This window comes from Protopterus annectens, chromosome 1.part0 (assembly GCF_019279795.1).
Source record: "Protopterus annectens isolate FY-2018-M chromosome 1.part0, PAN1.0, whole genome shotgun sequence".
In the NCBI taxonomy this organism is placed as follows: Eukaryota; Metazoa; Chordata; order Ceratodontiformes; family Protopteridae; genus Protopterus; species Protopterus annectens.
The window spans coordinates 1,443,062,386-1,443,087,856 of NC_056725.1; the positions used below are offsets into that span (position 1 = coordinate 1,443,062,386).

The 25,471-nt window shown below is 37.7% G+C and overlaps 1 long non-coding RNA gene across 1 annotated transcript; it reads right to left on the reverse strand.

Annotated features, from left to right (window-relative positions):
- Positions 1 to 7,069: 7,069 nt before the first annotated feature.
- LOC122801758 lies at positions 7,070 to 22,435 on the reverse strand. Its single transcript, XR_006364797.1, has 3 exons — positions 22,298 to 22,435; positions 22,255 to 22,256; positions 7,070 to 7,086 (listed from the first exon to the last, which is right to left on the reverse strand). It is a non-coding gene; the product is annotated as an uncharacterized LOC122801758 (long non-coding RNA).
- Positions 22,436 to 25,471: the final 3,036 nt, after the last annotated feature.

The window sequence follows — 25,471 nt, forward strand, 5'->3', positions numbered from 1 at the left end:
CAGACTCCAAGGTACACTCCCATTTTTTCCAGTACTCTTTAAGCAAGTTTGCATGATGCGGCACAATGCACAGCTCCAATTAAACATGCTTAATGAATGTAACTTGCAATTACTATGTTTTGCTTAAACCACCTGTTTAAACTAACATATGTATGTTATGGCATGTTAATGCAGTGGCTTACAGGTGCAATGGTATAGGGTTCAAAATAGGGAACAGGTGTTTACTTTGTACATGTTTATTATTTAAAATGCATATATCAATATAGCTCCATTTAGCTGAGCTTAAGAAAGCTGCGTGACAAAGCTGCATCACATAGTGTCGCACTAAAAATATATAAAGAATAGCAAAATGAAGACATAAGAAAGTGATGAAATGGGGTGCAAGCAAGGGGAAAAACCTAGTGAAAGGCAGGTAGGTATACGTAGGAAGGATGTAGGAAAGAACCATAGCTATCCATTTCTTGTGCAGCAACAACTGTCCACTTTGACAAAATTTGTAGATGACTTTGGACCCTAACCCCATAGAGAGGGGTGATGACAACATAATTGTATTGTTAAGCCAATTGGACCAAATTATGTGTGTCCAGTGGACACGTGTGCAAAATAGAGAGCTATGTATGGGATAATATTTTTTTTGGTACAGGTGCCTGCTTTTTTTTTTTCTTAAGGTGAGAGTGGAATGTTGGGGAAGGGACATAGGTATGTGTGTTGGAGATAAGTTGGGAAGGTGAGTAAGGTTTTGCAGACAGACAATACAGACAAGACAGCAGACAGGGATGGTGTGTTATACAAGAGGGGGTAAAAGCCTTGGATGGGGAGGATGTTGTTGAAACTCAGTCCAATGTGCCACTACAAGATGGCAGTGAGACTCACATCCCCACCCATGGGACTGTCAGCACTGCTGGTTGGCTCTGGGGTAAGTCTGCCCTACTGGGGTGCCTGACATGCTCTCCATCTGATGCAGGTGTCATCCAAACACATGGTAGATGATCCTGTGCACCAAACCCGGCAGTTCATCACGGGTGACAACTCCCCCTCCATCACTGCTCCCAGAGGGGGGCCCATCCCCATCCCATGGAGTGGTACTACCCCACACCACAGGTATTGCAGGGGCAGCAGAGGAGCACCACCAGGCTGGGTTCCTGATGTGCTGCAATCCAGTGCCATGTTTGGTGGAGACAAGGTAAGTGGATCATGAGGAACCAGCTGACCTTGATGCTCTGTAATAAAGTAGTTGTAATAATAAGTTAAGGTTAGTAATAACCAAACCAATGTTAGTATTAACAGAATGGAAAATAATATTTATTAATCCAAATAAATATTTAGGTATAGTTTGTGTACCACAGCATTAAGCAACATAACAATAAGTATGGTAGCAGCAAACCAGTATGAATTAAACCATAAAGCCAATAAAACAGTTAGTTTAACAAATATGTTAATATTAAATCATAATAATACATAACAGTAATAATCTAAAGAAGATAAGGGCTGGGGAAAGAGTGAAAACATACCATTAGTTACCTCACAGGTAATATTACTACATAGAGCACTGCTACATAGTTCTACAGTTGTGCAATGTGAGTCGTGACTACAATGACTACAATTCATCTAAAGCTGCTGTAGCACATACATACCTCTCAAGCTGTTAACATGGGATATTATGGGAAAAGCAGTAAAAAATGCAGGTACACAACTACACAGAACAGTTTCACATAATTTGGACTTGCATAACTACCAAGGTGTTCCGTAAATGGATTTGAAAATATATTGTTTTCCAGGTAATTATTTATGTGATAATTATGGAACAGACAGATTAGGCAGTTGTAATTATATTATGAAAAATCATGACAGTTGAGAGGAATATTTGTGTACATTAAGTAAACTAGACAGCTGTCATGCCTTAGTTGGCAGACATGGGAGTAGAACCCAAAAGTTGTGACTGCAGGGGACATCTGCAAATAATATAACAATTGACTTCAGCAACTTAGAATAAACATGCAATGAATGCAGTTGTAATGCAAATAGGACATATTTATTTAGGAAAACACTGCTTAACACTTTATTGGTACTACTGTTTATTATCTGTGAAGTCTACAGACAATACCTGCCCATAAAATGGGCTACCTCACCCATATATCTTTCATTCCTGGTGTGGGAGGAAAAGAGAGTTATGTGACTGAAATTGGCCTGGAGACAGTCTTGAACCATAGTATGAGTTGAGCAATATATTATTCAAGCCATTAGTTTTGCATTCTACAGCTATTTCAGTTTTACACTTAACTGCAGTGACATTAGAACAGACATTCAATGAATACAGCCCTAATGAAAATATTAAGACAGATTTATTTAGGAAAACACAATGCTGTAGGAGGAAAAACGAGCATTATGTGACTGAAACTGGCCTGGAGACAACCTTGAACCATACTATGAGTTGAACAATATATTATCCAGGCCATTGCTATTGCATTCTACAGTTATTACAATTTTTCACTTGACTGCAGCAACCTTACCATAAACATACAATGCATAGAGGTCTAGTGCAATTATGTTATGACACCAGAATCCTGCTGTACACTGTTTTGTTTGCTTTTATTGGTATTGTTTAGTATTTATTGCAATACAGTTATTATTGTTCATTTATTGCACTACACTTCTAATTGCCCATTTATTGCACTACAATTTGTATTGTTTATTCTTTATTGCAGTACAGATTTTTTTATTTGTTATTGTTTATTGCACTACAGTTAGCATAATATACCCATATCACCACACACATGGTGCATCCTGGCCAGGCACCCAGCATAGGATTGGATGTTGCGAGCCTTCTCAGCTGCAGCTTTTGGGAGAGAAGCACACCATTATGCATACCAGTTTTGCACAGATTCAGCTTGAATTTTAGTAAAATACTGGAAGAAATACTTACTTATATCTGGGGCATGCCCAGCCCTCACCTCTTGGATCCAGGTGTCCAGAGTTCCCTTCTTTCTAGACTTCAGGTCATCATAGTGGTGATGACACTGCTCACCAGTGGTGGGGATACCAGTAGCACTGGTAAGTTCCCTGGCCAACTGATCCCAGGCCTCAGTCTTATATTCTGAGCCCTGGTAATCACCCTGCAGCAGCCTAGATTCATAACTGCATATCAGGAGCCCGACAAAAACCCTGGACTCCTGCACACGCCATCTCTGCACCCAAACGTATGCACCTTCTACAACACCACCTGGCATACAGTCAGTTAGATGGACTCCAAAGAATGCTGTAGAATTCCTACCTATTGCCCTGAATATAGGCTGTTTTCCCACACTTACATGTCATTCAACATTGAAAAAAGTGCTGCAGTGCTTAGCAGTGCACAAACCAGCTAAGCAGAGCTAAGCATCGCAAAAACTTGCACAACCATGTGTTTAGAGGTGATATGTTGTCCTAATGACATCCAATGTGCAATGCACAAACAAAAGTGGCAGTTAATCATGTGTAAACAGTGCTAAGCACTGAGCAGCTCTGCCAAATATAAAAGTTATGTTTTTAAATTAAACAAACATTTAGATTATATTAAACAGATGGTAAGTCTGTGAGGGACTCCAACCCAAGACTTAGGAAGCTTTAGGCTGTCCCTCTACCCATGTAGCTACCTGAATAGTATACAAAGTAGTGTACCTTCATATATGCTACTAAGCTACTGCAGCACACCATGCAAATGGTCTTAAATGGGCTTAAACAAAAGTCTCTGGAAAATATCTCACGTCATCCCACTCCATAAAGGTGGTAGCTCCTCAGACATATCCAACTATAGACCCATTGCCATTCTTTCCCCACTAGCCAAAATAAAGGAGAAATGTGTACACAAGCAACTAATGCAATACCTTACACAGAATAACTTACTATCCAACTCCCAGCATGGTTTTAGGCCATACCACAGCACCACCTCAGCCCTCCTTTCCTTTACTACTGTCATAAACCAAAACAGGAATGACAATAGGCTAACCTCCGCCCTCTTTCTTGACCTATCAAAGGCCTTTGACATGGTCAACCATGAACGTCTCATTCTTTCACTAAAATCTATTTCCCTCAACAAGCCTACTATCCAGTGGCTCCAGTCCTACCTGACTGGTAGACAACAGGCAGTACTATGGCAGGGCAAACTCTCCAGGCAGCTACCTCTCACATTTGGCGTCCCTCAAGGGTCCATACTTGGTCCACTACTCTTCTCTATTTATATCAACAACCTTCACACTGCTATCCCTAAAGCAACCTGCATTCAATATGCAGATGATTTCACTCTGATCTCTTCAGCCACCTCCCCATCCGAACTGCAAACCTTAACCCAAAATACATTTAACACTATTGAGAACTGGCTCACAAAGCAATGCCTACTTCTGAACCCCAATAAAACTAAACTTCTACTCTTCTACCCACTAGTAGATCTACCACACATTCATTCTCTGTCACATCTAACAATGGTACCACTATTTCCCCAGATCATCACACCAAACTGCTAGGGGTTATCATAGACAATAATCTCAAATTTGACCTACAGGTCAACAAAACCATACAGACCATCAATAAGAAGCTTGGATCACTGTATAGAAACAAGACATTTTTAACCCCACTGGCTAGGACTGCAACTGCTCGATCACATCTACGCTCTACTCTTTTATATGCCTCACCTGTACTCTCAAACCTCAACAAATCCAAACTAGGTAAGCTGTCCCATACCTACAATCATATTGCCAGATTCACCACTGGCTCCACCTACAGAACCCACCATTGCCAGAACCTTAAACAACTAGAGTGGCTAGAACTGCCCGGCTTAATTCAATTCAATCAACTCTTAACAGTGCACAAAATTTTGTACCACCCTGAGGATAGCCCTCACTTAAAATATTATTAAGCCATATAGCAACCTGAGATCCCTAAGGTCAGCTGATAAAGTACTGGTCTAAACCCACAAAGCTAATAACTCTGCTGGTGAATCCCTGTTTGCCAACTTCATTGACAAAACCTGGAATTCGTTGCCAAACTATATAACCCTACAATCCTTCAAAAGTCTCTTCAAAAAACCTCAAACAGTATCGAGTGAATTGGCTATGCCCATGTACCAACCCTGATTAAGTTATAAACTGAAAACATATTCTGTAATTATAATAATTTATAACTACGTCACCAAGCTCTGCTTCCAATCTGATGTCTCTTACTTTTAATTGTGTCTATCCATGAGAATTGTGAGTCCCCACTAGGGAACACTACTAAGCCATTGTATATAATCACTTTGTTTTCATAATTGTGTGCTAACTTCTGTGGAATCTATGTAAGTTTGTCTATGTGGAGCTTTTCTCCCCGGGCCTCTGCTGAAAATAGACATGTATCCAGTCAGACTATCCCAGTAAACAAATGTAAAATAAATAAATAAATAATAAATAAATAAATAACATTAATTGCATCCAGTTTCTATTTTTAGATGTCTGGCAGGTGTCTGCTGTCTATATGTAAGCACAGCTTGGCACTGCTGCACTCCACACTGTGCCATGCAAACAGTAATTAAAAAAAAAATTAAAAAAAGAAAAAAACATAAAAAACAGATACCATAATTAATCACATCTATTTACTATTTTTAGATGTGTGCTAGGTGTCAGCTTTCTAATTAGGAGCGCCAGTTGGTAATGCTGTGCTCAGCACTGTGCTACACAAATGGACATTAACTAAAAAAAAAAAATAATTCAACAAAAGTTAGACATTTAAAACACAAACTATTAATTCACAGCACATTTCACTTCCAGCAGGGAACATTACAGGGAGCTTCACCATGTACATAACATCTGGTCAACCTCTACACTTCTACCTACGCATCGCTGTTACTATGCTCTTCCTCAGCAGCATACCATGATTAATATGCATGGCATGCTACTGAGGAGGAACCGTGGCAGTGTGAAAGGATACATTCCATGTAAGCTCTATACGGAGCCTACGTGGATTTTGTTGAATCCTGGGGGTTGAGTATTATAGGAAACCAGTTTATAGACACATAAGATTTGGAAGGGGTAAAGACATACAAATTGATAAACTGTGTGCAGATTCTAAAAAACACTAAAAAATAGTAATGCTGGTGACACTCCACAGAAACTACAAAGTCCACAGTTTAAAAAGTATAAGACAGTTTATTGGCAATCTGTCCATGATAATAAAACCAGCAATGAGTAAGAGCTTTCGTCCACTACTTCAGAATCAATGAGAAAGTAAAAACATTAGCTTTTATAATGACTAATTCATCAGTAATGGACATATTACCATTTTGGTCAGAGTGATGCCGTTCATGTTTGCTTACTTTGTGTGTAGATTCTACAAATTATTCTTAGAGATAACAGATTATAAATATATTTACAAAATCTTATGCAAAACAGATTGTCTCCACAGAGGGGTGATATGTTGTCCTAGTGACAACCAGGTAACCTCAGATACTGAAATCAAATTAGATTATATTGGAAAAGAACTACGCAAACTGGATCCAAACAAAAGTCAAAGAGGAGACAGAATTAGTAATGATAACTTGGAACACTTTGGCAAGAACTTGCAGTACCATTATATCTATTATTTACTAGGACATATAAATATGGCCAGATTCCTAAAGATTGGACACATACACTTATTAAACTTCCTTTAAGGGGAAGGGAAAGGGGAGTAGGACAAACGCAGTGTCATACAGACACTTAAGTCTACCTTCATGTCGTGGAAAAATAATGGAGAAGGTAATATTGGATAAGTTAGTGTCAGAATTGGAAAGGTTGGGACTTGAAACCATATATCAACATGCATATGTTAAAAACAAATCTATTACCACTTGTAACATGATGTTCTATAACAATATAATAGCTATGTATGAAAATTTGTGCGATGATGTTATTTATATAGATTTAACTTCAGCATTTGATAGGGTCATATTCAAAACACTGATCAATAAACTAGAACAACAAGGTATTGATGTACTCTGGATAATATGGCTAGCTGCATTGCTCACAGATAGGATATGTCAATTATCATAAAGCAATTGGACAGGTGAAATTGGTTACAGTCAAGGTATCCCACAGGGCTCTGTCCTAGGCCCACACTTGTTTAAGTTGTATCTTTCAGATCTATCTTTTTCATCTATGGGTGTTCTGTAGTCTACATGCAGATGACTTGAAATTGGGTAAGCTGATTACATGTGTTACTAATAAGGCAATTGTACAAAGGAACTTGACTAAATTGACCATTTGGGCACAAGAGAATAATATGTTAAAATACATCACAAACTAAACATATGAGATTTGGGTGACATAAACCAAAAGGTGAGCATTTTATACAACACACAGTGACTGAAACTGTAGATTCATTTAAGGACCTTTGCATATGGATACATCCACCTTTGAGTGTTTCTAATCATATCAACCAATTGGTTAAAGTTATAAAACTGTATGTTGTAAAAAAGATTTATTAAGTCTAGAAAATCAGAAATTATGAAGTCATTGTTTTTTAGTTACATTAGACCCAAACTTCAGTATGGAATAACAATATGGAAAACTTTTATGAAAACAAGCATGAGTAAACTGGAAAGAGTACAGTGGAAGTATAGCAAGGGCATCCATGGATATGAAAATTAAAGTTATTATGAAAGACTAAAATATCTGAACTTGTACAGTGTCTCAAAGATATCTAAGTGGAGATCTTATTCAAGTAAATAAGACATTTAAAGACAACTATCTCTGGGAATGTCTGAGGTTAGGAAAAAGTAGTAGAGAATCATCAGACAACCTATATAGAATATTCTGTAGGAATGAGAAGTGTACTAACTCGTTCTCTGAGAGAGCAGCTGATACATGGAATAGACTACCAAATTACATTAATGCAAGCACTAGTTTAGATACTTTTATGAATAACCTGGATATTTTTAAGAACAGCCTGGACACTTATTATGGGTGCAACTGTTTTTGTATATTGGCAGAATAGAAGAGCATTAATGTTCATGCTTGAAATGTGTATGTATGCTTGTAGGTATGTATGTATGCATGTATGTATTATATATGTATCTCTAAGCCCCTCTGTAGTGACTCAGAATCCTAACTTAAGTGCCATCTAGTGCTTCTAATTCCATGCGAACTTTGCAATCTACACCTTTATTCCAAACTTAAATCGTGCACAACTCTAAGCAAATCAGCACATGACATGACACTGACAAAGTCCTCTTGCGAAGAAAACATGTTAAAATCAGTACCTAGTTGCTGTTAGTATGTTAAGGGCACCCCTATCAAACTCCTCTGCCAGATGGTGTGCTGTGTGTTCACACAGCTATGCAGGTGTGTGTGTGTGTGTGTGTGTGTGTGTGTGTGTGTGTGTGTGTGTGTGTGTGTGTGTGTGTGTGTGTGTGTGTGTGTATGCTCTGCATATGTGCCTGCATTTGTATATGAGGTTCTGGTCCTCGTTGACTCTGTATGGAATGAATAAATGAATGAATGAATGAATGAATGAATGAATGAAAGAATGCAAAATATGACAACAATCAGTTCACTACTAAAATATATATTCTAAAAATATCCATTACAAGCTACTACATTTCTAGCTTAATGTTCACATAAACTGTAAAAATAAAGATTGCTTTGTATTAGCTCAATTATTAAAGAATGAAAAAGAAATAAATAAATCAATTATAAGAAATTTATGAAATTATTAAATGAAAGAAAGGGAAGAAAAGAAAGCACAAGACAAACTTTAAGGGAAGCTATGCCACCTTTACAATTTCATGGTCATCATTTCTCAGGGAACCACTGTGATAACTCTTATTTCATGCTTCCTTTACTGAGCTCCTTGTGTAATGTCCTCAATGGTCTGATCAGATCACAAAGCAGTGGCCTTTAATGTTTAAGAACTTTTCCGAGGCTAACTGCCTCATATTAAGGGCAGGCTTAGGTAAATTCCAAGCCCCCACAAACTCAGAGAACTTGGTAACCTATGTGGAAGTGTTTACAGACACCCTGTACAATCATGTAAATAACTAAATAGAAATAGCTGTGCCAAACCAAAGCAAACTTAGGACAAACTCCAGAAACAAGTCCCTTTGTTGGAGCCCCAATATAGATAAGTTGTACCACAAAAGAAAGAAAGAAATACCTGTCCAAAAATAGGAAGTGCTATGTCTGAAAGACAAAAACCTCCCTGGGGAGGGGACTAATCAAGTCCACCAAAGCCATCTTTGATGCAAAAATCGCCTTCCAGGCTAACAATAATCATAAGGTATTTTACAGTTATGTACGCAACCTTAAAGGAACACCCAGCAGTCTACTGAACTAACAATAAATGAAAATTCTTATACTAAACCAGGGGATATAACAAATTTGCTGGCAGATAACTTTAGCTCCAATTTCATCCCATTATCACCCCTAATATCCCCTGAGAAAATATCCTTTACCATTTCTTTCCCAATTATCACTAAAGAACAGATCTGCACTGCAACTCCAGAGCTAAAAACACTGCATCAATGGGTCCTGATAATATACCAGGATGCCTCATAAATAACTTGAAACATGACTTGTCATGACCACTAAAATCTCTATTCAACCACAGCCTCCAGATAAGCTTCATCCCTAGGGAATGGAGGACTGCAAATGTCATCCCACTGTACAAAGGCAGACTATCAACAGACCCAGGGAAATACAGACACATAAGTTTGGCTAGTCTTATATGCAAGGCCATGGAATGAATTATTGTGGATCCGATAAACAAAGACATAGAACTCTTCAAATACTGGACCCATCCCATTTCAGTTTTATCAAGGGAACGTCATGACTACTAAACTTGGTGGACTTCTTCCAGAAGGTCACTAGAGCCATAGACAAGGGTAAAACAGTGCATACGGCCTACCTTGACATAGAAAAGGCATTTGACACAATACCTCTCTCAGGTATTACAGACAAACCCACAAATTTAGGCATAAATCCCTATGCCATCTGATGGATAGCTAAATGGCTCATTGATAGGACACATAAAGTTAGGGTGATGGAATCCACCTCCCCCATGTGGCCTGTTATTTGTAGTGTCCCAAAAGGGCTCAGTACTGGGAACTCTTCTGTTTAAATATACTTCTCTGAAGTCAAGACAAATGTAGAGGGCCTTTGGCTGACCAAATTTGCTGATTACTGTAAGCTGGCTGCAATCAGTGAATCCCTCAAAGATGTACATGTCCTCTAGGAAGGTCTGGCACACACAAATAACTGTTTCCAGAACCATTGCCTAAATCTCAATGGAAAAAATGTATAATTATACCCTTTAGGGAAGAAGACCATCCCTGTAACTTCGATCACCATGTGTCCATGTCAGTGAGACAATCCTTCTAAGTGGCTCAACTTATAAGTTAGGGCATGCCATTCAGATCTAATGAGATCATGGTCCCACTATTGAATGTCAGACTATAAATAAAACGACCAAAACAAACAAACTATACTTAAAAGTAGTACTTGGTAAACCACTGATAATAATAAAATAAATCAACACACAAATTATTAAGGGCTTTTGTTCTCTTTACCATTAGGATTGTCTTCAGAAAATAGTCCCACTATACTCAGCCCTCATTAGAGAAATAATTGAGTACAATGCACCCTTCTGCATGTACATGACCAAGCATTTAAAATAGCTGGAGTGGCCACAGAGATTCTTCACTGAAAGAGTACAGGGTATAATTAGCATGTCCTATGTGGACTGCTTCAAAGCCCTGCCCCTCTACTCAGTCTCCTACAGACTACAGTGGGTTGATCAATGCCTAACCTACAAGGCATTTTCTGTTCCAGCCCTGTTGGATCTGCTACACATTCACAAAACAAACAGCACTAGACCAATCTAAGGATCTAAACCTCATCTTCGATGTAAGCAAAACATCTTGGAGGGAAAGGTATGTGTCTCAGAGATTACCCCTTATCTGGTACAGACTACCAATTCCTGTGAAACATAACTCTTTCCTAAGCCTATTCAAACACAGTTTGGAACAATGGAAGGGAAATCACAAATTCACCCATGGCTTGTCCCCTTTGACTCTATGGATAAGGGCAGTTTTTAGGCATCCTAAGTCACAGTCATACACCAAAGCCATTATAGCCCATGAGCATTGATAACTGGGAAAATTGGGGCATGAATGGCTCGGTTTAAAAAGGCTCTAGGGACATTAGCCTAGCAACCTCCTATAATTCTATGACGTTATGATCCTATAAAACAGGTCATTTTCAGGCTTTTTTCATCCCTTTTCAGATGCAGCCACTAGTAAAACAGTAAGGGCACTTGTCTCATCTCTCTGCATTCTTTTGAGAAAGACAAAGACTGAGCTGGAACCTATGTAATAAAAACAATATAAGAAAACAGAAGAACCAATACATTCTATGTGGAATCTGAAACCCAAAGGCTCAAAACCTCACAAAACCTGTAGCAATTGAACTAATTCTCCAGTCATAGCACAGTTGATTCTTAGATGTTTACCTCCTCTGGCCAAATAGACTAACTCAATGTTGATATTTAAATGAAACAAAACGTATTAAAAAAATAAAAGAAGCTCAAAATGGTTAAAGTGCCTTCAGGAATATCAGTAAAATACTATTAGACAAAATGACTAAAATGATGTAAAAAAAGTACAGGCAATACATACATTTGGAGAAATTGGGATTTGTAGCAGGATGGTTAGCTACCTGTAAAGATATATAGTTAGCATTTATAATGCCAATGAAGCATTGGACATTGTGACCATTGGCAGAGTAGGCCAGCCAGTTTATTGATGGATAGTTTAAGTCTCCTAGTAGAAAGGTGTTGTGTTAAATGGGGATTTCATCTAACATGTTAAGATAGCTATTGTGTTTAGGATACTTAGATGGTGGTTTGTAACCTGTTATGAAATAGTAGTTGTTCTTGTTTATTGTGTTTTAGGTGTTCAAATGTAATAACCTGAAGGTGACAAAATCCTTAACAAATGGTAATACTCCCCCACATTTGCCAATAGGTCTGAAAACATGATAAGCACTATACCCAAGAACAGAGGGAATGCTTTCTTTGTTTTCAAACTAGGTCTCCTTAACTACACATAAATGAATGAGTTCAGTTTGCAGAAGATCCTCAACTTTAGACATCTTTTTATTTGTTAAGTCTCCTTGCATTGAGTAGACCAAACTTAACGTGTCTCATATTAAAATTTAATAGGTTGGAATGTCCAGCAGATGGACTTTGCCTGTAAGAAAAGCACTATTATTAGTTTGCTGGGTATGCCCACAGGTCAATCATGTCCCTTTTCAGGGGAATCTGGGAACACTGTGTAGTGCAAGTTGAAATTAACCCAGGAGTAATGGATGAAACTAGTTAACAGCCCATAGCCTTAAACTTCTGAGTTAAGCTGCAATTTTAATGGATGATTTTTCCTTCTTGCAAGATAGCTCAGGTTCTGTAGCATCTATCATTTAAGGTTTGTTTTTATCTGTTTTCTGTTATTTTCATTTCAAATTTTTGTTGCTCTGTTTTATATTGACTAAAATGTAGTTGATTATATTACAGTAATAGACACACACACACACACACACACACACACACACACACACACACACACACACACACACACACACACACATACACACACACACGAATACTGTGTCTAAAGTTCTCCTATTCTAAGATTGTAAGATATAGTGACTTTAGAGATGTTTTATATATATATATATATATATATATATATATATATATATATATCTATATGCATATGCATAGAGGCTTTCCCCCTGTAAAGACACTATAAAAATAAAACATTTTTTTTCAAAATCTGCTTTGTAAATGTTCAAATCAAAATGTATTTATACTGTTGAGGCATTCAAAGCATATGGCCCCCTAATTAAAACAGGGGGTCATATAAGAGCAATGCAAATTATGCTATAGTTAAAACCCACCAGTGAATTTGAGAACTCAGATTAGTTAGTTTTCTAGGAAAAGCAGAAAGCAAATTAAGAATGCTGTCTCCAACGTATGTTATCTCTCGTAGAATCACCATGTCTTTCTTAGTCTCAGAATTAGACTGTGATTTTTATGCATTTCTTGAAGTAACAGTTTCAGTTTTTTTTTGCAAGGAGTATGCTTGATACAAACATCCTAGCTTACTTTAACAAATGGAGAGAACATCTCACTAATATTAGCTAAGTATGCTTCAATGACCTCAGATATGTTAGATTTTAGGCATAATCAGAACTAACACTAAGCTCCTTAGGCAGCTAACTTGGGCCGAGTGCTAGGTTAGGGTGCCTCGTCAATGCTGACAGTCACAAATGTCATTATAATATTTTTGGTACTGTACAGATTACTGATACACAAACACATTCAGTAAGTTTCATGACTGTGCACTAGTAAACAAACAAAAATAAAACTGAATTAGTATTCTCACCAGACCCATAGGCTAAAAAAAAAACCATAAAATATACTACCAGTTCTCTGTTGTCTGACATGCATGTGGTTGACCTGCTGTTACTTACGTGAACTCATGTAGCATACTTTTTTTTTTTTTGCCTCTTCCATATATATGAACAGTGAATACTATTTGCAGTGCAGAAGTAACATACAATATGAAAACTGTTAAAACAAAGACTAAAACTAAGAGCTCTCATAAAATCATCCAAAGCAAATTTTGAGAGAGCATCCATGGGACCTGATGGTGTATTAAACCCACAGCTAGGACAGCTGTTTAATCATAGTCTTACCTCTGGATGAGGATCATAATGGACCTCATAAATAAAGACATAGGGAATTTGCAGACTTTGGATCCATCCCAGTTTGGCTTTGTCAAAGGCAGATCATGCCTTCTAAACTTGGTTGACTTTTTAAACAGTCACCAAAGCCATTGATGAGGGAAAGGCAGTCCATACAGCCTACCTCGATCTGTATCATTGAAAAACTCATCAGCTTAAATGTTAACCCGACAGAACCCACAGGGTCAGAGTTGCTGGCGCCATGTCAGACTCAAAGCCTGTCACAAGTGGTGTACCACAAACACAGGAGGGTTATGGCTGACAAAGTTTGCAGATGACTGCAAACTGATATCCTTCAGAAGGGTCTCACAGAAACGGATAACTGGTGCCAGAGCCATGGCCTAAAGTTAAATGCCAAAAATGCATAGTCATAAATAGGTGGCAATCCACTGAGCATAGAAGAAGTTATCAGGGACCTGGGGACCCAGGTTGATAGTAGTCTGTCATTCGACACCCATGTAACTAAAGTAGTTAGGAAGACCTTCTACATTGCCCACCTTATCATGAAGGGATTCTCATCTAGATCAAGGGAGGTCATAGTCTCCCTATACTCATCACTCATCAGACCAATGATTGAGTACAATGAAGTTCCTCACCAAAAGGATAAAGGGTCTCAAACATCTGTATTTGATGAATATGCTTCACCTCAAAAATCTAGATCCGGATAGATTCATCACCCAAAGACTCCCTATGCTGTGGAATAAAATAGAAATCTTGACCAATGGATGGGAGGGATTACCTCAGTGTCACTGCTCAACAGAGGCACAGCAAAATAATGGGTATAGTTGCAGATAGCCTAGTATGAACCTATGAACCTATGAACCTATGTCATTTTTGTTTTCATTGGAGTGATTGGGGTGGATATGTAATAAAAATAGAAATGTTCTACTTTATTTTAGCTTTTAAGAACTTAGAATATTCAAATATTCTCTTGAGAGAATGCAGTGGAGCAGTCTTAAAGAAACAAAAAATTATACTATTTACTGCCTGGTGTGGAAGAGTACATTGCCATGACTGTGAGGAAATTAACTTTTGATATATCTTTGTATGAGTATATTGGTGTGGGAGTGTATGTTCCTATACACCTTTGCTAGTTGAGGTACTGGTATAGCTCTGCCTCTCAGCTATCTCCACTTTTGAATAACATCTATAATATTTGCCCAGTCCTTTGTTCTACCTTTAAATCATTAAGGATTACAGTTAGCCAAATATTTCTTATTGCTTATTGCTCAATGTATGCCAGTGCAACACTTGTTATTCTTTTAACTTTCTAACTTAATGCTCAAGGATTAAGTTTTTTATCTGCTAATGTACTGCTTTCTGTCATCAAAAGTGCATGGTCTGATTCCTTCTACCTCCATTTCTGTACTGTGTGACTTTGAACAAGTCAATTAATCACACAGTGCTCCTAGGTTGATCTTCAAACGGACACTGTACAGTGAGTTTACAGATTAAAGGGTAGGAAAAAAGCCTTTAAATCATACTTTTTGGGACCTTTGCCCCCACCCCTAATTATTTTTGGCTTTGTCCAGAATTCTTGAGAAAAGACATTGAGAGATATTTTGGTTTGCTCCTCATAAAAGTTATGGTTTTCTGGCAAATACTTGATAACTGCAATCACTAAACAATGACAGATTTGTCAGTTTCAGACTTTGTAAACTTCAGAGAATGCTTTCTAATACAAAGGCATATTGTTGCTTATTTTTTAGTATATAAGAGCCATATTTAAAATATGTTCATGACTTTGGGTCATTGTCTCTTGAGCTAAGGAGTTGAGAGCGATGACATGGAGGTTATAATTGGTTGCACCATATAGCTCTGACAGTTGCTGAGAAATACTTGGCCATTATTTTTACACTCTATCTTTCTGACAGCAGAAATCCTGCATACATTTCTGGGCCTTTATTTATGTATTTATTTATTCAATTGGTCTGAAGCAGATATCTGAGCTGTATACAGTTATACAAAGGGCTGCAATCAATGTTAACTTCTGCATGAGTGCATGAGTATATGAAAGTATCCGTGTGTGTGTGTGTGTGTGTGTGTGTGTGTGTGTGTGTGTGTGTGTGTGTGTGTGTGTGTGTGTGTGTGTAAAAGCACGCCAATGTTTTTGTATGTGTGCACGCTTGTGTTTGTTTATTTGTGTGTCTGTGACTGTGTTTGCTTTATTTTATTCAGGGGGCATCATTCTCAACTGTCTCTAATTTTGCCTCACATTTATGGTCTGTTCCTTGTAAAATGTGTGTTTATTGGCAAATTATTATGGATTCTAGTCTCTAAATAATGACAAATACGTGAGTTTCAGACTTATACATACATTTATACACATACAAATATTTGGTTCCTACATCCTAAGGAAGCTGTGGTGTAAAATAAGGAACCAGTTATAGTAAACAGAAGTGTTATCATATGAGCCAAGTTCTTTGTGTATGACCCTTGATTTCTTGTGTTTATTATTTGATTGTAAATTACCTGGACAGAACAAAGTCTATAAAGATGATGTTAATATTTTAAGTCTGTGTATTTTTTTTTTTTAATTTGGCTTGTTTCTGCAGGCACATGGGTGAGAAATGTACTTTGCTGGGCTACAACAGAATTTGTCTGACACTTAGTACAGATTGGTAGGTCATGGACTGCTAATGAGCTCCTTCTTGTAGTGCAGTGTTTGATACCCTCAGCCTTTGTTTGTTGTATGACATTGATCAAGTCACTTCACCAGGCAGTGCACAGAGCTGCCCTTGAAAAAGGACACCTACATCCAGTGGGCTGTCTCAGATCATTAGCGAATGCATTACATCTTGTTTTTGAAGCCCTGGTCCCTACACATAGCTGCAAATTGTGCTTCCTCTATGCTATCTGTCTGTTACAATGGTTTGCCAGATGCACTTTAACAAATCTGAGTTTTGTGTAAAGAGGCATTTACTACTGCTCATGCTAAGTTTATTTTTAGTATGAGAGTTTGGTTTATTTTTCAAATTGCTGTCAATGTTTTTTTTTTCTAAAAATCTGAAATAAGCACTTTAAATTAAATTGAAATATCTGCAATTGTTGTACAAGTAAAAAAAGAAAACAATAAACATACTGAGTGGTTTGAAAAGACTTTTATGGTAATTAGGAAGGACAACCAAGACAATGGGATACTGGTATGTCTGTCTATGATCTACTGCCCTGCCTAGGTACACATTTCACTAAGATCTGACTTTGGTCATAGAGATAGCATAGGAAAATAATGTAACAGAAGTGTGATGGGCACTCCAACGTACATAAATAAATGCATACAAATATTTCAAGCACAGGCATGAATGCCCTTCTAGCCTGCCAATATATCACCAAAACAATTGTTCCCATAATAACTGTCCAGGCTGTTCCTAAAATATCTAAACTTGTGCTTGCCTTAAAGTAATTTGGCAGTCTGTTCCATGCATCAGTTGTTCTGTCAGAAAACCAACTAATAGACTTTTCATTTCTATAGAATCTTCTGCATAGGTTGTCTGATAATTCTTTATTACTTTTGTTAACCCGAAATATTTCCAGAGGTACTTCTCTCTAAATGTTCTATATACTTGAATAAGATTCCCTCTTAATTATCTTTATGAGACACTGCACAATTCAGATATCGTAGTCTTTCATAATAACTTACATTTTCACATCAATGGATGGCCTTGATATATTTCTGATATACTCTTTCCAGCTTACTCATGTTTGTTTTCTTATAAGGTTTCCATATTGTTATTCCACACTCAATTCTGGGTCTAATGTTAACTAACAAACAAAGGCTTCGTCATTTCTGATTTCCTAAACATTATACCTCTTTTTATACAACCTATAGTTTTATAACTATCATTAATCAATTGGTTGATATTATTAGAAAAACTCAAAGCTGGAACTACCCATATACCCAGTTAATTAAATAAATCTACAGTTTCAATCACTGTGTGCTGTATTAAATATTTACCTTTCAGGTTATGTCATCCAAACCTTATATGCTAAGTTTTTGATGCATTTATCAGCATATTGTTAACCTGTGCCTAAAAGGTTAATTTAGTCACATTCTTTTGCAGACATGACTAATCTCTAACACATGTAATCGGTTTGCCAAATTTCAAGACATCTGCATACAGACCGTAGAAGATTTCAGATGAAAAATATAGGCCTGAAAGATCTAATTCAAACAAGTATGGGGGCTAGGACAGATCCTTGTGGGGCACCCTGAATGTAACCAAGAATTTCTCCTGCCCAATTGCTGTATGATACTCACCATGTTCTGTTTGTAAGTCATGCAGCTATCTGTTTTATCAACAGTACATCAATACCCAGTTGTTCTAATTTATCAATCAGTATTTTGTATATGACCCTGTCAAATCATGACATTAATCTATATAATATCACAGCACAATTCTTTCATTCATAGCTCTTATTATAATGTTATAGAATATCATGTTACTGGTGGTAATAGATCTATTTTCAACATATCCATGCTAATATATGGTTTCAAGTCCCAACCTTTTCATTTCTGACAATAACTTATCCAATACTAACTTGTCTATTATTTTTCTACAACCTGAAAGAATTAAGGGTCTGTGTGACTCTGGGTTTGTCCTACTCCCTTTTCCCTTAACACCAGATTTAATAGTGCAAGTCTCCAATCTTCAGGAATCTTCCCATGTTTATACAACCTAGTAAATTACAAATATAATGGTTCTTGCTGAAGTGTTCTCAGGTCATTATTACTAATCCTGTCTCCTCTATGTGCTTTGCTTGCATCCAGTTTGCATAGTTCTTTTGTCAATATAATCTAATTTGATTTCTGTATCCAATGTTACCTGGATGTCACTTGGACAACTTATCACCCCCTTTGTGAAGCCAAATTAGTTTGTACTAATCAAATTGTTTTTGATTTTGTAAACATATCTATAATTTATTGTGCCTGAGAATAAAAGTTTACAATCTTCACGCAGTTCATCAGTTTGTATGTCTTTACTCCTTCCATATCTTGTATATCTATAAAATGGTTTCCTATTATGCTCAATATCTTTATATACAATTTCTTCTAATTTTTCTTGATCTTGTCTCACACTATGCCTAATTTGTTTTCCCGGGTTGTTTATTTCAGTTTTCAAAGTTTTAGTTTGACCTCTTTTCCATTTCTGATAGTTTGTGTCTTGCACCTTAATCAGATAGCTGTTTCTTATGGAAATATATCCCCTTGACATTGTTTGCCTAGATCCTCATGTTAAACCTTTTTATTTATTTATATATTTTTTTGCACTTAAATTTTCTTTCAAAACGCTTAACAATCCTTTTACAGTTTTTACACTGAATGCATTACTCCAATTAGTTTTGCATAGTGACTGTTTTGCTTCCATATAATCTGTAATAAATCTTCTGTGTGTTGCTTTAGATTTCAGTTTGGAAGAATTATCTAGCAACAAAATAACCTTTATAATCCCATGATCCATGTACATGAAGTAATTTATTTCTTTAGGAACACTAACAATGTCTAGTATGTTCCATTCCCTTTACGTTTTTTTTTTTATCTGAAGCAGTTGTTGTTCATGAACCTATGTTCTTGAAACTGTGTTGTGAATTTTTTTAAGGTTGCTGAATCAATATTATTCCAGTCAGTTTTTGGTAAATTTAAGTCCCCAGCCACTATTCTTTTTCCCTTCTGTTTCATGGAAATTTATGAAATCCTTAAGTCATCAGCACTTGACTTTGGTGGTCTATGCACTCCATCACTTATGCATGTCCCAGAGTTGTCTTTATTGTCACAGTTACATAGTCTATAATATTGTTGTTATCACTGAACATGTAATAATCACGTCTCATAACTATCTTTAATCCCTATCATAACACCTCCATCTGATTTCTGTTAGAATGTCTTGCTACAGTAAAAACATTTATACCCTGACAGAACTGGTTTCCAGTCATTGTTCTTTAACCATGTTTCACAAACAATAGCAACATCAATCTTGTGGGAATCTAGCAAATTTTCCAATTAAAAAAAATGCTCCTAGAATTAACAACCATCAGAGATGCATCAAATGTTGCTGCATGTTAATTGTTTAATGTATGACCTGGCAAAAATCCTGCCTTGTATTTGTCAAATATTGCAAAATATCTGCTGCAAAAATTATCTTCCCTGATCTTGAGAAATACATGCCATCCTGTCTGAACGTGTATGCCCAAAAGTAGGCTTGGATGCTCTACACCTTTCCATTTTTTTTAAAAAGTGACATTTTTTTGTGTAATTATTTACCCAAAAATCTTTTTGTTCACAGTGAAATACATTCTATCACCTGTATAAGCTATCCTAAGAGAGCTGTAAGTTCCCTACTAACAATCAGAAAGTCCTAATGGATGAGATCATTTGTACCAACATGAACAAAAACAGATCCATACTTCCTTACATTAAGGCATTCTAAGGTTTCTCTTACATCCTCTATTTTTGTCCCTGGCATGCAGAACACTATTCAATGTTCATTAACTTCTCTGCAAATGTTAAGTTTGAGTTCCTCTAATAATTGAATGTCCATTTACAAGAATATCTTTACTGACCAGATCTGAAGAATCTTCAACATCTAATTCAATAATATCTAGTCTATCAATTGTTACAAATGAATAATCTTCATCACCATCAGTCTTATCAGTCCCTCAGTTTTCATTGCTTATTACATTTGCAAGCATGCACTTCTCATTCAGCTGGCTTTGTACATCCACAGCTAGAGCAATGATGTCAACGTCTGTCTTTCTCATCTTTTTTCTTATAATAATGTTCTTTAATCCTTCCATGCTCAGTTTTGTTTTCTTCCTTTCATCTGCCCCTTTCTCTTTTTTATGTCTTCTCTTTTGAAGAAATGCTGCCTTTTTTGGAGACTGAAGGTTTGCTGATAGAAAAATGAATTCATTCCGTGTAATCTGTGTGTTACATAACAAAGCAGTGTCCTTCTGAATATGTACTTTCTTTCCTTCACAGACATTTATCAGTTTCTTTTTCTTCATTATTATTTGTTGTGAATGTTTTCCTTTCTTTTTTTATTTTCTAATAAATGCTCTGAATCCTCAGATTGCTGAATACCTGCATCCAGAAAATTCTACCTTCCTTCTCTGACTTACAATTACCTGAAAAGGTTATCTTAAAGAATCTTAAAAAGCTAACTGTATGTCAATAAGTATACACATTACTGAAATCCAGCTTCCCCCAGAGTTGCAAACTGGACACTCCTGACATTACTTTATATTTTCACTTCAACCATCTAAGCATTAAAAAAGGGCCTGTTGCCATGAGTAGGAACTTACCCACAATCTCTGTTACTGGCTTGGTAAAAATGAGCATCCTGAGATAATGTAGAAATTGCCTCATGTTTACTGACAACCAGTTAACTCTTAAACAGATGGTTATGATATGCAAGAGATATATTTACACAATGTCACTGGAGGCAAAGCTCTCACATAAAAGCACTTCTAATGTCATTCTGGTGGTCAGTAGCATGCACACTGCACCTTTCACACACAGTTCAAAGCAAACACATAGACCCACATATGCTGAGGTACTTAAATGTAACCTTCTTAAACTCCAAAGACCTCCTAGTTGAAGTACACATAACAAATATCCTCAGTCGCTATGCTGGTAATTGGAGACTCCATTGTGAAACACAATAGTGCTCCTCTCACTATGCTAAGAAAAGAGAAAGTCACATGCAATTGCTTATCAGGGGTCAGGATTCACCACATTATGCACACACTCAAATCACTGGACCACAAGTACCATTATGACTCGGCCATAGTACATGTATAAATGGCCTGAGACATACCGCCCTAGACTATATGAAGAGAGACATCATGGAGCTCCCAGAATATGTCTCCCAGGCTGGTATAAGCCTAGCATTGAGTAGCATTCTACTTTCTCCAAGGATGATGCCATAATGATGCCACAATGTGAACAGAAATTGACTGACTTTAGTAATTGGCTAAGTTTCTGGTGTAATGATTTAATTCTAAAGGGATATAATATTTGTCAGCATGGAAGGAGACGGTCAACAGACCACACTGTTTCACCAGAGATGGTCTTCACCTCTCCACTCTAGACTTTTGAATATTAGCTAAACCATTGTCTTCCCCTATAATGCCTTTTTTGGCAATGCCATAGAAAATCAAAACCAAGAAAGTCTAAAGGTGTTACAGCTCAATGTCTAAATAATAAAAATTCCACTCCCTTCACTCTGTCCTCACCCAAGAGAGTGCTGATGTCTGTGTAGTCACTGAGACATTGTTTAAAGCCATGGAGAGCACACCGGCAGTGCAACACTATAATACCTTCCACACAATTAAACCAGTTATTATACAGACAGGTACTAAAGTTGGAGGTGTCTCAATGTACATGAATAATAAATATATCTCAAGGCTGGTCAAACAGTACAATGCACCTGAGCTTCTCCACATTCAAATCACCATAGGCAAAATCCCATACCACTTCATTGCAAACTATAGGCCCCCTCTATAACTCATGAAACGTCCTGGGCCCCCTCTTTTTCGGCATTTATTTTTCTGAAGTGCAGGCAAACATAGGGGGATTGTGGCTGACAAAATTTGCAGATGACTGCAAACTGGGCACCATAATTGACACTCCATCAGACACAGACATCCTCCAGAGAGGTCTCATAGAAATGGATAACTGGTGCCAGAGCCATGGCCTTAAGCTAAATGCCAAAAAATGTATAGTCATACCCTTTGGGAAAAACAAGGTAACCCCTAATTACCACATAGGTGGTAATCCATTAAACACGGAAAAAGTTATCAGGGACCTGGGGACCCAAGTTGACAGTAACCTCTCTTTTGACACTCACATTGCCAAAGTGGTTAGGAAGACCTTCTACATTGCCCACCTGATCATGAAGGGATTCACATCCAGATCAGGAGAGGTCATTGTACCCCTGTACTCTTCACTTATCAGACCAATGATTGAGTACAACGCCCCATTCGGAATGTACCTTACCCAACACCTGCAGCAGTTGGAAAGACCCCAAAAGTTCCTCACCAAAAGGATAAAGGGGCTCAAACATATGTCATACGATGCCCGACTGAAGAAACTCCAGCTCTATTCAGTCGCATACCGTCTGCTCAGAGGTGATCTGTGCCTGACATACAAGGCCATGTCCAACCCGGAATTAATGGACATGCTCCACCTCAAAAAATCCAAAGCCACCAGAGCCACGAGAGCAAGAGACTTAAACCTCAACACAGATATAAATAGGACGTGCTGGAGGGACAGATTCATCACCCAGAGACTCCCTACACTATGGAACAGAATCCCAGTCCATGTGAGGCAGAGCCCCTCACTGACTCTGTTCAAGAGAAATCTTGACGAGTGGATGGGAGATCGTAGGTTTACCCCGGGAATCATCTCTGTATCACTGCTAGACAGAGGCACAGCAAACTAATGGGTATAGTATTCTCATCCTAAGGGGTGGTGAAAGCCACACACACTCTGGCTAGGCTTATAAATGCCCTAGGGCAGATAGCCTAGTATGAACCTATGAACCTATGAACCTATAACATGTATTTAAACTTATTGGAAATACACATCATCCAGTCCAATACCATATTAATGGGCGACTTTAATTACCTCACTATTTACTGGGAATCATATAATATCAAATGCACAGGCATAGAGATTCCTTGATTTTATAAAGACAAATGCCCTGCACCAGATTGTCAATACTCTGACCAGGGCTGTAAACATACTGGATATGGTTCTCACTAATATGGGAGTGTGCTACACACCCCCTAGTGTAATGTCCTCACTGGTAAGGTCAGACCACAAAATGGTCTCCTTTGAAGTAAAAATATAATCTGGAAGCCCAGCTAAGTCTGGAATATTTAGGAACTACTCTAAGGTTAACTTCTAGCTAGCAAGTGATAACCGAGCAAAACTTCAAGCCCCCATAAACACTGAAAATATTGCTGCCTATGCAGAACTGTTCACAGAAACCCTATACAAGCATGTTAATAGCTGAATAGAGGAAGCTTTACCCACCAGGAACAAGTACAGAAATAACTAAAAAAACAAGCCACCCTGGTGGAATCACAGTATCAGTAGGCAGTATAATAGAAGGAAGATAGTCATGGCAAAAATTAGGAGGTGCACCACCCATGCTCATCAAACTAAAAAAGAAACACTCAAAAGTACAAGTAAAGTCTACCAAAGACAAATCTGAGCTAAATTTGCCCTCCCAGTCCAAGGACAACCATAACTCATTCTTTAGCTATGTCTACAACCTCAAAGGCAATACACAATTGTGCACAGAGTTCATTGTTAATGGAACCACCTAGACAGAGCCAGAATATATAGCAAACCTTCTGGCCAACAAATTCACCTCTAACTTTACCTTTCTGTCCCCTTAACTTTCCCTCATGAAATACCATCAAATATAACCGCCCTACTATCATTAGGGAACTGGTCCTTAATTCTTTCTTTAAGGCCAAGAGCACTGCATCAGTAGTCCCAGACAATATCCCAGGATGCCTTCTAAATAAGATAAAACATGACCTATCAGGCCCTCTGGAATTGCTATTTAACTCTAGCCTCCAAACAGGCTTTATACCCCACGAGTTAAGAACAGCAACAGTAATCCCTCTGCACAAAGATGGATAATCTACAGACCCTGGAAACTAAAGACCCATAATTCTCACTTGTCTCTTAGGAAAAGGCATTTAAAGAATTATCATGGAAGTGAACAGTAATGACACAGGAAACTCCAGACACTGGACCCAACTAAACTTGGTTTTGTCAAGGGCAGGGCATGTTTACTCAACCTGGTGGACTTCTTTGAGAATGTCACTAAATCAATGGATGAGTGCAAAATGGTTCACACTGCCTACCCTGACCTGGTCAAGGCATTTACACAATGCACCACTCAGGGATTGTTGACAGACTCATGAGGTTAGGTATATACTCTTATGTCACCCAGTGGATAGCTAGCTGGCTCACAGACAAATCCAGGAATTGTTGGAATTCGGGAGCCCACCTCTACAAAAAGAATGTAGCAGTCCTGTATGATACTGAAATATCCTCCATCGATGACACACATTGAATACTTTTCCATCACCATGAGAAGCCATAGAAGCCTCCCTCTCAAAACAATGATGTTAGTTTTACCATTTGGATTTAGGAGGTATCAGGTCATCTGCTTAAACATAGCCTTTTCCTTGTATCTTAACAAAACTCTGTTGATGTGGGGAGAGAAGTAAATAAGCTGAAAACTCATTCCACAAGTGTAGTTTGCTTGCAGACTTATTTGTCCTAGAGATACCTGTGAAGATGGGAAGGAGATGGGTTGGAAGTTTTAGGCAGATTTGGTGAAGACTATTCTGGATAGGAAAGGGCTTAGGAAAGGTTAACTATTAGGTGGTGTGTAGTAGGTAAACAGGCAATGAGGTAAGGATGGGTGGGGTTTCAGATTTTAAATTGTTGGGATGAGTGTAGTTGGGCCTCTTTTGGTGTGGTTTTCATGCAACCCTCCTGCCCTTCCTGTATTGTTGTTGGGTGGGTGATACTGGTTTATTTAGTATTATGGTACATCTTAACAGCACAGAGAAAGAGGGGTGCAGTCTGGAACCTCTTTTCTGCCTCCTTTCTATTTTGAAGGTTGGCTATTCAGAAATGAGTAGTTGGTACACTGCTTCAG